Source organism: Oncorhynchus masou, unplaced genomic scaffold (assembly GCF_036934945.1).
Source record: "Oncorhynchus masou masou isolate Uvic2021 unplaced genomic scaffold, UVic_Omas_1.1 unplaced_scaffold_2122, whole genome shotgun sequence".
Taxonomy (NCBI): Eukaryota; Metazoa; Chordata; class Actinopteri; order Salmoniformes; family Salmonidae; genus Oncorhynchus; species Oncorhynchus masou.
In genome coordinates this window covers 1-15,000 of record NW_027008600.1, presented here as the reverse complement: position 1 = coordinate 15,000, position 15,000 = coordinate 1, and the positions used below count along the sequence as shown (strand labels likewise).

The 15,000-nt window shown below is 48.8% G+C and overlaps 1 pseudogene; it reads left to right on the top strand.

Annotated features, from left to right (window-relative positions):
• Positions 1-14,988, top strand: part of LOC135532933 (ras GTPase-activating protein 3-like) — a 74,470-nt pseudogene extending 59,482 nt beyond the window's left edge.
• The last annotated feature ends 12 nt before the right edge of the window (positions 14,989-15,000 follow it).

The window sequence follows — 15,000 nt, the reverse complement described above, 5'->3', positions numbered from 1 at the left end:
TTTTTCCTGTTTACTTCCTGTCAGTGTGTTAGTATGTTGTGGGTCACAGTGTTTATCATTGGGTTTTTCTTCTCCAGTAGGTGGAAACTCTAGTCTGATTGGCTGCACTGCCCCCTGCTGCACTGTGCTAACATCCCCTCTGTGTGTTTCTGTAGTCGACCAGGATGTGAGGTACACAGCCGTCAGTAGTTTCATCTTCCTGCGATTCTTCGCCCCGGCCATCCTCTCTCCCAACCTGTTCCAGCTGCGCCCGCATCACCCGGTGAGAACACACTTCGAGCTCCTTGAGTGTTTAATACAGAATTCACCCTGCTGCGGGTCACAGTGTTTAATACAGAATTCACCCTGCTGTGGGTCACAGTGTTTAATACAGAATTCACCCTGCTGTGGGTCACAGTGTTTAATACAGAATTCACCCTGCTGTGGGTCACAGTGTTTAATACAGAATTCACCCTGCTGTGGGTCACAGTGTTTAATACAGAATTCACCCTGCTGTGGGTCACAGTGTTTAATACAGAATTCACCCTGCTGTGGGTCACAGTGTTTAATACAGAATTCACCCTGCTGCGGGTCACAGTGTTTAATACAGAATTCACCCTGCTGCGGGTCACGGTGTTTAATACAGAATTCACCCTGCTGTGGGTCACGGTGTTTAATACAGAATTCACCCTGCTGTGGGTCACAGTGTTTAATACAGAATTCACCCTGCTGCGGGTCATAGTGTTTAATACAGAATTCACCTTACTGTGGTTAACAGTGTTTAATACAGAATTCACCCTGCTGTGGGTCACAGTGTTTAATACAGAATTCACCCTGCTGTGGGTCACAGTAGTTTAATACAGAATTCACCCTGCTGTGGGTCACAGTGTTTAATACAGAATTCACCCTGCTGTGGGTCACAGTGTTTAATACAGAATTCACCCTGCTGTGGGTCACAGTGTTTAATACAGAATTCACCCTGCTGTGGTTAACAGTGTGTTAGTATGTTGTGGGTCACAGTGTGTTAGTATGTTGTGGGTCACAGTGTGTTAGTATGTTGTGGTTAACAGTGTGTTAGTATGTTGTGGGTCACAGTGTGTTGGTATGTTGTGGTTAACAGTGTGTTGGTATGTTGTGGGTCACAGTGTGTTAGTATGTTGTGGGTCACAGTGTGTTAGTATGTTGTGGGTCACAGTGTGTTAGTATGTTATGGGTCACAGTGTGTTAGTATGTTGTGGTTAACAGTGTGTTAGTATGTTGTGGTTAACAGTGTGTTGGTATGTTGTGGTTAACAGTGTGTTAGTATGTTGTGGGTCACAGTGTGTTAGTATGTTGTGGTTAACAGTGTGTTAGTATGTTGTGGTTAACAGTGTGTTGGTATGTTGTGGTTAACAGTGTGTTAGTATGTTGTGGGTCACAGTGTGTTGGTAGGTTGTGGTTAACAGTGTGTTAGTATGTTGTGGGTCACAGTGTGTTGGTATGTTGTGGGTCACAGTGTGTTAGTATGTTGTGGGTCACAGTGTGTTAGTATGTTATGGGTCACAGTGTGTTAGTATGTTGTGGTTAACAGTGTGTTAGTATGTTGTGGTTAACAGTGTGTTGGTATGTTGTGGTTAACAGTGGTTAACAGTGTGTTAGTATGTTGTGGGTCACAGTGTGTTAGTATGTTGTGGTTAACAGTGTGTTAGTATGTTGTGGTTAACAGTGTGTTGGTATGTTGTGGTTAACAGTGTGTTAGTATGTTGTGGGTCACAGTGTGTTGGTAGGTTGTGGTTAACAGTGTGTTAGTATGTTGTGGGTCACAGTGTGTTGGTATGTTGTGGGTCACAGTGTGTTAGTATGTTGTGGGCCACAGTGTGTTAGTATGTTGTGGTTAACAGTGTGTTAGTATGTTGTGGTTAACAGTGTGTTAGTATGTTGTGGTTAACAGTGTGTTAGTATGTTGTGGTTCACAGTGTGTTAGTATGTTGTGGGTCACAGTGTGTTAGTATGTTGTGGGTCACAGTGTGTTAGTATGTTGTGGTTAACAGTGTGTTAGTATGTTGTGGGTCACAGTGTGTTAGTATGTTGTGGTTAACAGTGTGTTAGTATGTTGTGGGTCACAGTGTGATAGTATGTTGTGGGTCACAGTGTTGTGGGTCACAGTGTGTTAGTATGTTGTGGTTAACAGTGTGTTAGTATGTTGTGGGTCACAGTGTGTTAGTATGTTGTGTGTCACAGTGTGTTAGTATGTTGTGGGTCACAGTGTGTTAGTATGTTGTGGGTCACAGTGTGTTAGTATGTTGTGGGTCACAGTGTGTTAGTATGTTGTGGGTCACAGTGTGTTAGTATGTTGTGGGTCACAGTGTGTTAGTATGTTGTGGGTCACAGTGTGTTAGTATGTTGTGGGTCACAGTGTGTTAGTATGTTGTGGGTCACAGTGTGTTAGTATGTTGTGGGTCACAGTGTGTTAGTATGTTGTGGGTCACAGTGTGTTAGTATGTTGTGGGTCACAGTGTGTTAGTATGTTGTGGATCACAGTGTGTTAGTATGTTGTGGGTCACAGTGTGTTAGTATGTTGTGGGTCACAGTGTGTTAGTATGTTGTGGGTCACAGTGTGTTAGTATGTTGTGGGTCACAGTGTGTAGTATGTTGTGGGTCACAGTGTGTTAGTATGTTGTGGGTCACAGTGTGTTAGTATGTTGTGGTTAACAGTGTGTTAGTATGTTGTGGGTCACAGTGTGTTAGTATGTTGTGGGTCACAGTGTGTTAGTATGTTGTGGGTCACAGTGTGTTAGTATGTTGTGGGTCACAGTGTGTAGTATGTTGTGGGTCACAGTGTGTTAGTATGTTGTGGGTCACAGTGTGTTAGTATGTTGTGGGTCACAGTGTGTTAGTATGTTGTGGGTCACAGTGTGTTAGTATGTTGTGGGTCACAGTGTGTTAGTATGTTGTGGGTCACAGTGTGTTAGTATGTTGTGGGTCACAGTGTGTTAGTATGTTGTGGGTCACAGTGTGTTAGTATGTTGTGGGTCACAGTGTGTTAGTATGTTGTGGGTCACAGTGTGTGTAGTATGTTGTGGGTCACAGTGTATAGTATGTTGTGGGTCACAGTGTGTAGTATGTTGTGGGTCACAGTGTGTTAGTATGTTGTGGGTCACAGTGTGTTAGTATGTTGTGGGTCACAGTGTGTTAGTATGTTGTGGGTCACAGTGTGTTAGTATGTTGTGGGTCACAGTGTGTTAGTAGATTGTGGGTCACAGTGTTAGTATGTTGTGGGTCACAGTGTGTTAGTATGTTGTGGGTCACAGTGTGTTAGTATGTTGTGTGTCGGTAGTGTGTAGTATGTTGTGGTTGACAGTGTGTTAGTAGGTTGTGGGTGACAGTGTGTTAGTATGTTGTGGGTCACAGTGTGTTAGTATGTTGTGGGTCACAGTGTGTTAGTATGTTGTGGGTCACAGTGTGTTAGTATGTTGTGGGTCACAGTGTGTTAGTATGTTGTGGGTCACAGTGTGTTAGTATGTTGTGGGTCACAGTGTGTTAGTATGTTGTGGGTCACAGTGTGTTAGTATGTTGCGTGTCGGTAGTGTTAGTATGTTGTGGTTAACAGTGTGTTAGTATGTTGTGTGTCGGTAGTGTTAGTATGTTGTGGGTCACAGTGTGTTAGTATGTTGTGGGTCACAGTGTGTTAGTAGGTTGTGGGTCACAGTGTGTAGTATGTTGTGGGTCACAGTGTGTTAGTATGTTGTGGGTCACAGTGTGTTAGTATGTTGTGGGTCACAGTGTGTTAGTATGTTGCGTGTCACAGTGTGTTAGTATGTTGTGGGTCACAGTGTGTTAGTATGTTGCGTGTCGATAGTGTTAGTATGTTGTGGGTCACAGTGTGTTAGTATGTTGCGTGTCGGTAGTGTTCTAACCTCAGTCTCCTCCTCAGGACCCCGCCACGTCTCGGACCCTCACCCTCATCTCAAAGACCATCCAGACCCTGGGTAGCCTGGCCAAGTCCAAATCAGCCAGTTTTAAAGAGACTTACATGGCGGCCTTCTACGATTACTTCAACGAGCAGAAGTATGGCGACGCTGTGAAGAACGTGAGTCTCTGTGGCGGGGAGAACGAGAGCTCTAAGTACCTGCTACTGACCAGCCCCCAGTGGTCTGAATGAGAGCTCTAAGGTTCTGGTACTGACCAGCCCCCAGTGATCTGAATGAGAGCTCTAAGGTCCTGGTACTGACCAGCCCCCAGTGATCAGAATGAGAGCTCTAAGGTTCTGGTACTGACCAGCCCCCAGTGATCTGAATGAGAGCTCTGTAGTCCTGCTACTGACCAGCCCCCAGTGATCAGAATGAGAGCTCTAAGGTCCTGGTACTGACCAGCCCCCAGTGGTCTGAATGAGAGCTCTAAGGTCCTGGTACTGACCAGCCCCCAGTGCTCAGAATGAGAGCTCTAAGGTTCTGGTACTGACCAGCCCCCAGTGGTCTGAATGAGAGCTCTAAGGTCCTGGTACTGACCAGCCCCCAGTGATCAGAATGAGAGCTCTAAGGTCCTGCTATTGACCAGCCCCCAGTGATCAGAATGAGAGCTCTAAGGTTCTGGTACTGACCAGCCCCCAGTGGTCTGAATGAGAGCTCTAAGGTTCTGGTACTGACCAGCCCCCAGTGATCAGAATGAGAGCTCTAAGGTCCTGGTACTGACCAGCCCCCAGTGGTCTGAATGAGGGCTCTAAGGTTCTGGTACTGACCAGCCCCCAGTGATCAGAATGAGAGCTCTAAGGTCCTGGTACTGACCAGCCCCCAGTGTTCAGAACGAGAGCTCTAAGGTCCTGCTACTGACCAGCCCCCAGTGGTCAGAATGAGAGCTCTGTAGTCCTGCTACTGACCAGCCCCCAGTGATCAGAATGAGAGCTCTAAGGTCCTGCTACTGACCAGCCCCCAGTGGTCTGAATGAGAGCTCTATAGTCCTGCTACTGACCAGCCCCCAGTGATCAGAATGAGAGCTCTATAGTCCTGCTACTGACCAGCCCCCAGTGGTCTGAATGAGAGCTCTATAGTCCTGCTACTGACCAGCCCCCAGTGGTCTGAATGAGAGCTCTAAGGCCCTGCTACTGACCAGCCCCCAGTGGTCTGAATGAGAGCTCTGTAGTCCTGCTACTGACCAGCCCCCAGTGGTCTGAATGAGAGCTCTATAGTCCTGGTACTGACCAGCCCCCAGTGGTCTGAATGAGAGCTCTAAGGTCCTGGTACTGACCAGCCCCCAGTGGTCTGAATGAGAGCTCTAAGGTCCTGGTACTGACCAGCCCCCAGTGGTCTGAATGAGAGCTCTATAGTCCTGGTACTGACCAGCCCCCAGTGGTCTGAATGAGAGCTCTAAGGTTCTGGTACTGACCAGCCCCCAGTGGTCTGAACGAGAGCTCTATAGTCCTGCTACTGACCAGCCCCCAGTGGTCTGAATGAGAGCTCTATAGTCCTGGTACTGACCAGCCCCCAGTGGTCTGAATGAGAGCTCTAAGGTCCTGGTACTGACCAGCCCCCAGTGTTCAGAACGAGAGCTCTAAGGTCCTGGTACTGACCAGCCCCCAGTGGTCAGAATGAGAGCTCTAAGGTCCTGGTACTGACCAGCCCCCAGTGGTCTGAATGAGAGCTCTAAGGTCCTGGTACTGACCAGCCCCCAGTGGTCTGAATGAGAGCTCTAAGGCCCTGCTACTGACCAGCCCCCAGTGGTCAGAATGAGAGCTCTAAGGTCCTGGTACTGACCAGCCCCCAGTGGTCAGAATGAGAGCTCTAAGGTCCTGGTACTGACCAGCCCCCAGTGGTCAGAATGAGAGCTCTAAGGTCCTGCTACTGACCAGCCCCCAGTGGTCTGAATGAGAGCTCTGTAGTCCTGCTACTGACCAGCCCCCAGTGATCAGAACGAGAGCTCTAAGGTCCTGGTACTGACCAGCCCCCAGTGATCAGCGAGAGCTCTAAGGTCCTGGTACTGACCAGCCCCCAGTGATCTGAATGAGAGCTCTAAGGTTCTGGTACTGACCAGCCCCCAGTGATCAGAACGAGAGCTCTATAGTCCTGCTACTGACCAGCCCCCAGTGATCAGAGCGAGAGCTCTAAGGTCCTGGTACTGACCAGCCCCCAGTGGTCTGAATGAGAGCTCTAAGGTTCTGGTACTGACCAGCCGACCCTCTCCTCTGCGGCTCCGTCGACGGGGTGGGGGGGGGGGGTGAATCCTCCCACCGTTTCCTGTAGTCCACCATCAGCTTGCTGACGTTGAGAGAGAGGTTGTTGTCATGGCACCACACTGTCAGGGTCTCTGACCTCCTCCCTCCTCCCTATAGGCTGTCTCCTCCCTGTTGGTGATCAGGCCCTACCACCAGGTCTCCTCCCTCCTCCCTATAGGCTGTCTCCTCCCTGTTGGTGATCAGGCCCTACCACCAGGTCTCCTCCCTCCTCCCTATAGGCTGTCTCCTCCCTGTTGGTGATCAGGCCCTACCACCAGGTCTCCTCCCTCCTCCCTATAGGCTGTCTCATCGTTGTTGGTGATCAGGCCCTACCACCAGGTCTCCTCCCTCCTCCCTATAGGCTGTCTCCTCCCTGTCGGTGATCAGGCCCTACCACCAGGTCTCCTCCCTCCTCCCTATAGGCTGTCTCATCGTTGTCGGTGATCAGGCCTACCACCAGGTCTCCTCCCTCCTCCCTATAGGCTGTCTCATCGCTGTCGGTGAACAAGCCCTACCACCAGGTCTCCTCCCTCCTCCCTATAGGCTGTCTCCTCCCTGTCGGTGATCAGGCCCTACCACCAGGTCTCCTCCCTCCTCCCTATAGGCTGTCTCATCGTTGTCGGTGATCAGGCCTACCACCAGGTCTCCTCCCTCCTCCCTATAGGCTGTCTCATCGTTGTCTGTGAACAAGCCCTACCACCAGGTCTCCTCCCTCCTCCCTATAGGCTGTCTCCTCCCTGTTGGTGATCAGGCCTACCACCAGGTCTCCTCCCTCCTCCCTATTGGCTGTCTCCTCCCTGTCGGTGATCAGGCCCTACCACCGTCGTCCGTCCAGCATATTTGATGATGGAGTTGTCGTGCATGGCCACACAGTTGTGGGTAAACAGTGGTTACAGGAGGGGGCTAAGCACACACCCCTGGGGGGCCCCGTGTTGATAGTCTGTGTGGCGGAGGGGATGTTCCTCCCGGCTCTGGTCAGAAGTAGTGCACTACATAGTGAATAGGGTGTGATTTGGCAGAGGTAGCAGAAGCGATTTCAGAGCGTTGTGCAGTAGCCTGAAAGGTCACCTGTTCAAATCCCCGAGATGACTAGGTGAAAAATCTGCCGATGTGCCCTTGAGCAAGGCACGTAAAGATAATTGCTCCCTAAGGCTGCTCTGGATCAGAGAGTCTATTAAAATGACTAAAATGTCAAATGTAAATTTGAGATGCGCCCTCTGTCTGTCTGTAGTTCCTGGACCTAATCTGGTGTCAGGGAGATGGAACCAGAAGAGTATCGAGACTCCCATCATGCTGAAAGAGGGTAAGAGAGAGCTGTCAGGGGGTAACACTGAGGGGGTTATCAGGGTAAGAGAGACACACAGGGGGTAACACTGAGGGGGGTTAGGGTAAGGAGAGAGACACAGGGGGTAACACTGGGGGTTGGGGGTAAGAGAGAGAGAACACAGGGGGTAACACTGGGGGGTTGGGGGTAAGAGAGAGAACAGAGGGGGTAACACTGGGGGGTTGGGGGTGAGTGGAACGGAGGGGGTAACACTGGGGGGTTGGGGGTAAGAGAGAGAACACAGGGGGTAACACTGAGGGGGTAGTGGGTAAGAGAGAACACAGGGGGTAACACTGAGGGGTTGGGGGTAAGAGAGAGAACACAGGGGGTAACACTGAGGGGTTAGGGGTAAGAAGAGAACACAGAGGGTAACACTGAGGGGTTGGGGGTAAGAGAGAACACAGGGGTAACACTGAGGGGTTAGGATAAGAGAGATAACACAGGGGGTAAACACTGTCAGGGTAGTGGGTAAAGAGAGAGAACACAGGGGTAACACTGGGGTTGGGGGTAAGAGAGAGAACATAGGGGGTAACACTGGGGGGTTAGGGGTAAGAGAGAGAGAACACAGGGGGTAACACTGAGGGGGTTAGGGGTAAGAGTGGAGAGAACACAGGGGTAACACTGAGGGGGTTAGGGGTAAGAGAGAGAGAACACAGGGGTAACACTGGGGGTTAGGGGTAAGAGTGGAGAGAACACAGGGGGTAACACTGAGGGGGTTGGGGGTAAGAGAGAGAACACAGGGGGTAACACTGGGGGTTAGGGGTAAGAGAGAGAACACAGGGGGTAACACTGAGGGGGTTAGGGGTAAGAGAGAGAGAACACAGGGGGTAACACTGAGGGGGTTGGGGGTAAGAGAGAGAACACAGGGGGTAACACTGAGGGGGTTAGGGGTAAGAGAGAGAACACAGGGGGTAACACTGGGGGGTTGGGGGTAAGAGAGAGAACACAGAGGGGTTTAGTATTGGATCAGGCCCCAGACCCACTACTGAACCTATATATCCTGGTATCTCTACAGTGGTATTGGATCAGGCCCCAGACTCACTACTGAACCTATATATCCTGGTATCTCTACAGTGGTATTGGATCAGGCCCCAGACTCACTACTGAACCTATATCACCTGGTATCTCTACAGTGGTATTGGATCAGGCCCCAGACTCACTACTGAACCTATATAACCTGGTATCTCTACAGTGGTATTGGATCAGGCCCCAGACTCACTACTGAACCTATATAACCTGGTATCTCTACAGTGGTATTGGATCAGGCCCCAGACTCACTACTGAACCTATATAACCTGGTATCTCTACAGTGGTATTGGATCAGGCCCCAGACTCACTACTGAACCTATATAACCTGGTATCTCTACAGTGGTATTGGATCAGGCCCCAGACCCACTACTGAACCTATATAACACTGGGGTATCTCTACAGTAGTATTGGATCAGGCCCCAGACTCACTACTGAACCTATATAACCTGGTATCTCTACAGTGGTTTTGGATCAGGCCCCAGACCCACTACTGAACCTATATAACCTGGTATCTCTACAGTGGTATTGGATCAGGCCCCAGACTCACTACTGAACCTATATAACCTGGTATCTCTACAGTGGTATTGGATCAGGCCCCAGACTCACTACTGAACCTATATAACCTGGTATCTCTACAGTGGTATTGGATCAGGCCCCAGACCCACTACTGAACCTATATAACCTGGTATCTCTACAGTGGTATTGGATCAGGCCCCAGACTCACTACTGAACCTATATAACCTGGTATCTCTACAGTGGTATTGGATCAGGCCCCAGACTCACTACTGAACCTATATAACCTGGTATCTCTACAGTGGTATTGGATCAGGCCCCAGACTCACTACTGAACCTATATAACCTGGTATCTCTACAGTGGTATTGGATCAGGCCCCAGACTCACTACTGAACCTATATAACCTGGTATCTCTACAGTGGTATTGGATCAGGCCCCAGACTCACTACTGAACCTATATAACCTGGTATCTCTACAGTAGTATTGGATCAGGCCCCAGACTCACTACTGAACCTATATAACCTGGTATCTCTACAGTAGTATTGGATCAGGCCCCAGACTCACTACTGAACCTATATAACCTGGTATCTCTACAGTAGTATTGGATCAGGCCCCAGACTCACTACTGAACCTATATAACCTGGTATCTCTACAGTGGTATTGGATCAGGCCCCAGACCCACTACTGAACCTATATAACCTGGTATCTCTACAGTGGTATTGGATCAGGCCCCAGACTCACTACTGAACCTATATAACCTGGTATCTCTACAGTGGTATTGGATCAGGCCCCAGACTCACTACTGAACCTATATATCCTGGTATCTCTACAGTGGTATTGGATCAGGCCCCAGACTCACTACTGAACCTATATAACCTGGTATCTCTACAGTAGTATTGGATCAGGCCCCAGACCCACTACTGAACCTATATAACCTGGTATCTCTACAGTGGTATTGGATCAGGCCCCAGACTCACTACTGCCTGTCCTTCACCTTGTGTGTTTCTCTGAAGACCTCTCTGTCTGTTTATCTCTCCTGGCGTTCGCTTCCTCCTTCAGTCAGTCACTAATTTCTTCTTCTCTCCAGGTTCATGATCAAGCGAGCCCAGGGGAGGAACCGTTTTGGGATGAAGAACTTCAAGAAGAGGTGGTTTCGCCTCACGAACCATGAGTTTACCTACCACAAAACCAAAGGTAGGTGTAGCCAGCCTACTGTTCTCCAGTCCAAAGGTAACGGCTGGAGGTTTGTGGGGGCTCCTCTACGGGTTGTCAGGCCTGGTTCTACGTCTGGTCTGTCAGGCCTGGTTCTATGTCTGGTCTGTCAGGCCTGGTTCTACGTCTGGTCTGTCAGGCCTGGTTCTACGTCTGGTCTGTCAAGCCTGGTTCTACGTCTGGTCTGTCAGGCCTGGTTCTACGTCTGGTCTGTCAGGCCTGGTTCTACGTCTGGTCTGTCAGGCCTGGTTCTACGTCTGGTCTGTCAGGCCTGGTTCTACGTCTGGTCTGTCAGGCCTGGTTCTACGTCTGGTCTGTCAGGGTGCTCAAGGTCTCGTTAGATGGTATCCACTATGTGTTATAGAGGTGTCGTTAGATGGTATCAACCGTGTGTTATAGAGGTGTAGTTAGATGGTATCCACTATGTGTTATAGAGGTGTAGTTAGATGGTATCCACTATGTGTTATGGAGGTGTAGTTAGATGGTATCCACTGTGTGTTATAGAGGTGTAGTTAGATGGTATCCACTGTGTGTCATAGAGGTGTAGTTAGATGGTATCCACTGTGTGTCATAGAGGTGTAGTTAGTTGGTATCCACTAAATACCCCCCCGTGTGGTAAACCGTGGGGTGTTGTGGCTATTTCCAAATACCCCCCGTGTGGTAAACCGTGGGGGGTTGGGGCTATTTCCAAATACCCCCCTGTGTGGTAAACCGATGGGTGTTGGGGCTGTTTCCAAATACCCCCCCCGTGTGGTAAACCGTGGGGGTTGGGGCTATTTCCAAATACCCCCCGTGTGGTAAACCATGGGGTGTTGGGTTGAGTTTGCAGAGATGAACACAGAGACGGGGAGTTTCTAGTCAGAAAACCTGACTTTACTTGGAAACAAAATAAACATAACAAAATAACTGAGGTTCTGCTCGGTCCTTCTCCTCAGACGCCGTGCCTGTCTCTCCCTTTATGTGGCCTGCACGGCTGGTTGGCACGCTCCCCTAGTTACCTCTACTTGGAGCCATCAGCGTCGGGGTGCCCAGCCTGTGTCCTCCCAGCAGAGGGAGTCAACGTTGGGGCAGCATGAAAATTATAGTGGGTCAAGTGTGTCGTGTGTGGTGGAGATTCTCGCCTTTCAAAGCGCTTCATGACGACAGAAGTCGGTGCTACAGGGCGATAGTCACTTAGTTCAGCTTGCTTGGGTACAGGAACAATGGTGGCCATCTTGAAGCAAGTGGGGACAGCAGACTGGGATGTTGGTAAAAACTCCAGCCAGTTGCTCTGAAAACGCGGCTTGGGATGCCGCCCGGGCCGGCAGCCTTGCGAGGGTTAACACGCTTGAATGTTCTACTCACGTCGGCTACAGAGATCTGGAGCCTGAAAATAACATTGGATTTGATTTGATTCGGTCCTCGTGAGCAGCGGGGGCCCACGTCGGTGACTGTGAGTTGTTTTCCTCGAAGGGGGGTGATAAAGGTGTTCAGCTTGTCTGGCTGTGAGGCGTCTGTGTCCGCGTCTTGGCTGGTTTTTCTTTTATAATCCAGGACTTTCTGGAGTCCCTGACAATTGCGACTCCACTTTGACCCTATAATATATCTTTGCCTGTTTGATTGTCTGTTTGTACTCGTCCATGTTTCCAGTCCCTCACCGTGGTTAAATGCGTTGGTTTGCGCTGCCATCTGGTTTTGGGTTCTAATGATCACAGTAGGAACAACATCCTCTATTTTATTTAACCTTTATTTAACTAATCAAGTCAGTTACGAACAAATTCTTATTTACAATGATGGCCTACTTGTAAACCCCCCCCCCTCCCCTAACCCAGACGACACTGGGCCAATTGTGCACCGCCCTATGGAACTCCCGATCACGGCCGGTTGTGATACAGACCGGGATCGAGCCCTGGGTCTGTAGTGACGCCTCTATATTACGGCCAAAGACAGAGTCAGTGTGTTGATTCATCGTGTTGATGATTAACTTTGTGAACAGGAATCAAAGCTAAGCTGCAATGGGAGAAAACCATCCAATACACCCACACACACACGCACACAAACACACAGCTGTTTGTTCTGGTGTCTGATGCAGTACATTGTTTTCTCCAGGTGAGGGCGCTCTCTGCAGAATCCCTATAGAGAATATCCTGGCTGTCGAGAGACTGGAGGAAGAGTCATTCAAGATGAAGAACGTAAGAATGCAAACCATCGAACACCAACTACCAAACACCAACTGCCAAACACCAACTGCCAAACACCAACTGCCAAACACCAACTGCCAAACACCAACTGCCAAACACCAACTGCCAAACACCAACTGCCAAACACCAACTGCCAAACACCAGCTACCAAACACCAAGCTACCAAACACCAACTGCCAAACACCAACTGCCAAACACCAACTGCCAAACACTAACTACCAAACACCAACTACCAAACACCAACTGCCAAACACCAACTGCCAAACACCAACTGCCAAACACCAACTACCAAACACTAACTACCAAACACTAACTACGTTAAACTAAACAACTTAGTGGTCCCAAACACCAACTACCAAACACCAACTACCAGGGTATTAATTGACGTTATGAGTCTAAACAACTTAGTGGTCCAGAGTCCAGACTCTAGATAGTATTGACTGTTATGAGTCTAAACAACTTAGCGGTCCAGAGTCCAGACTCTAGATAGTATTGACTGTTATGAGTCTAAACAACTTAGCGGTCCAGACTCTAGAGAGTATTGACTGTTATGAGTCTAAACAACTTAGCGGTCCAGAGTCTAGATAGTATTGACTGTTATGAGTCTAAACAACTTAGTGGTCCAGAGTCCAGACTCTAGATACTATTGACTGTTATGAGTCTAAACAACTTAGCGATCTATTTAGATAGACATTGTGTTCCAGGACTGTCTGGAAGGACCGGTGTCTGCTGCAGGAGTTAGATATGGAGACCTGAGGAAGGTTTATACACTGCTGGTTGTAACATGTGTCCCCCCCCCTAGATGCTCCCCTGGATGTTCCAGGTAATTGAGCCCAGAGAGGGCTAATGACTGTGTACTCTCCTCTCAATTCAGTGGGCCTCCTCTCAACTCAGTGGGCCTCCTCTCAACTCAGTGGGCCTCCTCTCAACTCAGTGGGCCTCCTCTCAACTCAGTGGGCCTCCTCTCAACTCAGTGGGCCTCCTGTCAATTCAGTGGGCCTCCTGTCAATTCAGTGGGCCTCCTCTCAATTCAGTGGGCCTCCTCTCAATTCAGTGGGCCTCCTGTCAATTCAGTGGGCCTCCCGTCAATTCAGTGGGCCTCCTCTCAATTCAGTGGGCCTCCTCTCAATTCAGTGGGCCTCCTCTCAACTCAGTGGGCATCCTCTCAATTCAGTGGGCCTCCTCTCAATTCAGTGGGCCTCCTCTCAATTCAGTGGGCCTCCTCTCAATTCAGTGGGCCTCCTCTCAACTCAGTGGGCCTCCTGTCAATTCAGTGGGCCTCCCGTCAATTCAGTGGGCCTCCTCTCAATTCAGTGGGCCTCCTCTCAACTCAGTGGGCCTCCTCTCAACTCAGTGGGCCTTTATTGGCATGGAAAACATGTGTTTATATTTCCAAAGAAAGTGAAATAAACTATTAACAGAAGTGAAAAGACACAAAACAACATTAACAACAAACTATTAGAATTTAACAATAAATATTGCACTTAAAAATATATATAGACATTTCAATCATTTTAGCAACGTGTAAATAGTTGTAGTATGAATAGTGGGGTTAGATAAATAAACATATACATATTGTTGTTATTTACAATGTTGTTTGTGTTCCACTGGTTTCCCTTTTGTCATGGCAACGGGCCACACATCTCGCTGCTGTGATGTCACACTGTAGATATGGGAGTTTACCAATGTTTGATTTGTTTTCTAATTCTTTGTGGATCTGTGTAATCTGAGGGAAATATGTCTCTCTAATATGGTCATACATTGGGCAGGAGGTTAGGAAGTGCAGCTCAGTTTCCACCTCATTTTGTGGGCAGTGAGCACATAGCCTGTCTTCCCTTGAGAGCCATGTCTGCCTACGGCGGCCTTTCTCAATAGCAAGGCTATGCTCACTGAGTCTGTACATAGTCAAAGCTTTTCTTAAGTTTGGGTCAGTCACAGTGGTCAGGTATTCTGCCGCTGTGTACCCTCAGTTTAGGGCCAAATAGTGTTCTAGTTTGCTCAGTTATTTGGTTGATTTTTTTCCAGTGTGTCAAGTAATTATCTTTTTGTTTTCTCATGATTTGGTTGGGTCTAATTGTGCTGCTGTCCTGGGGCTCTGTGGGGTGTGTTTGTGAACAGAGCCCCAGGACCAGCTTGCTTAGGGGACTCTTCTCCAGGTTCCTCTCTCTGTAGGTGATGGCTCTGTGGTGGACATGTGTGGGCATCTCTTCCTTTTAGGTGGTTGTAGAATTGAACAGCTCTCTTCTGGATTTTGTTAACTAGCGGGTATCGGCCTAATTCTGCTCTGCATTATTTGGTGTTCATTTGATATTTTGGCAGAATTCTGCAGAATCTATATTGGGTTTCCCATTTAGTGAATAATTGGTTGGTGAGCGGACCCCAGACCTCACAACCATAAAGGGCAATGGGCTCTACAGATGAATGGGTTCTACAGATTAATGGGTTCTACAGATTAATGGGTTCTACAGATTAATGGGTTCTACAGTAGAATGTTTTGCCAGACCTGAATTGGGATGTTGAGTTTTATGTTCCTCTTGATGGCCCAGAAGGCCCTTCTCAGACCGTTCACAGCCTT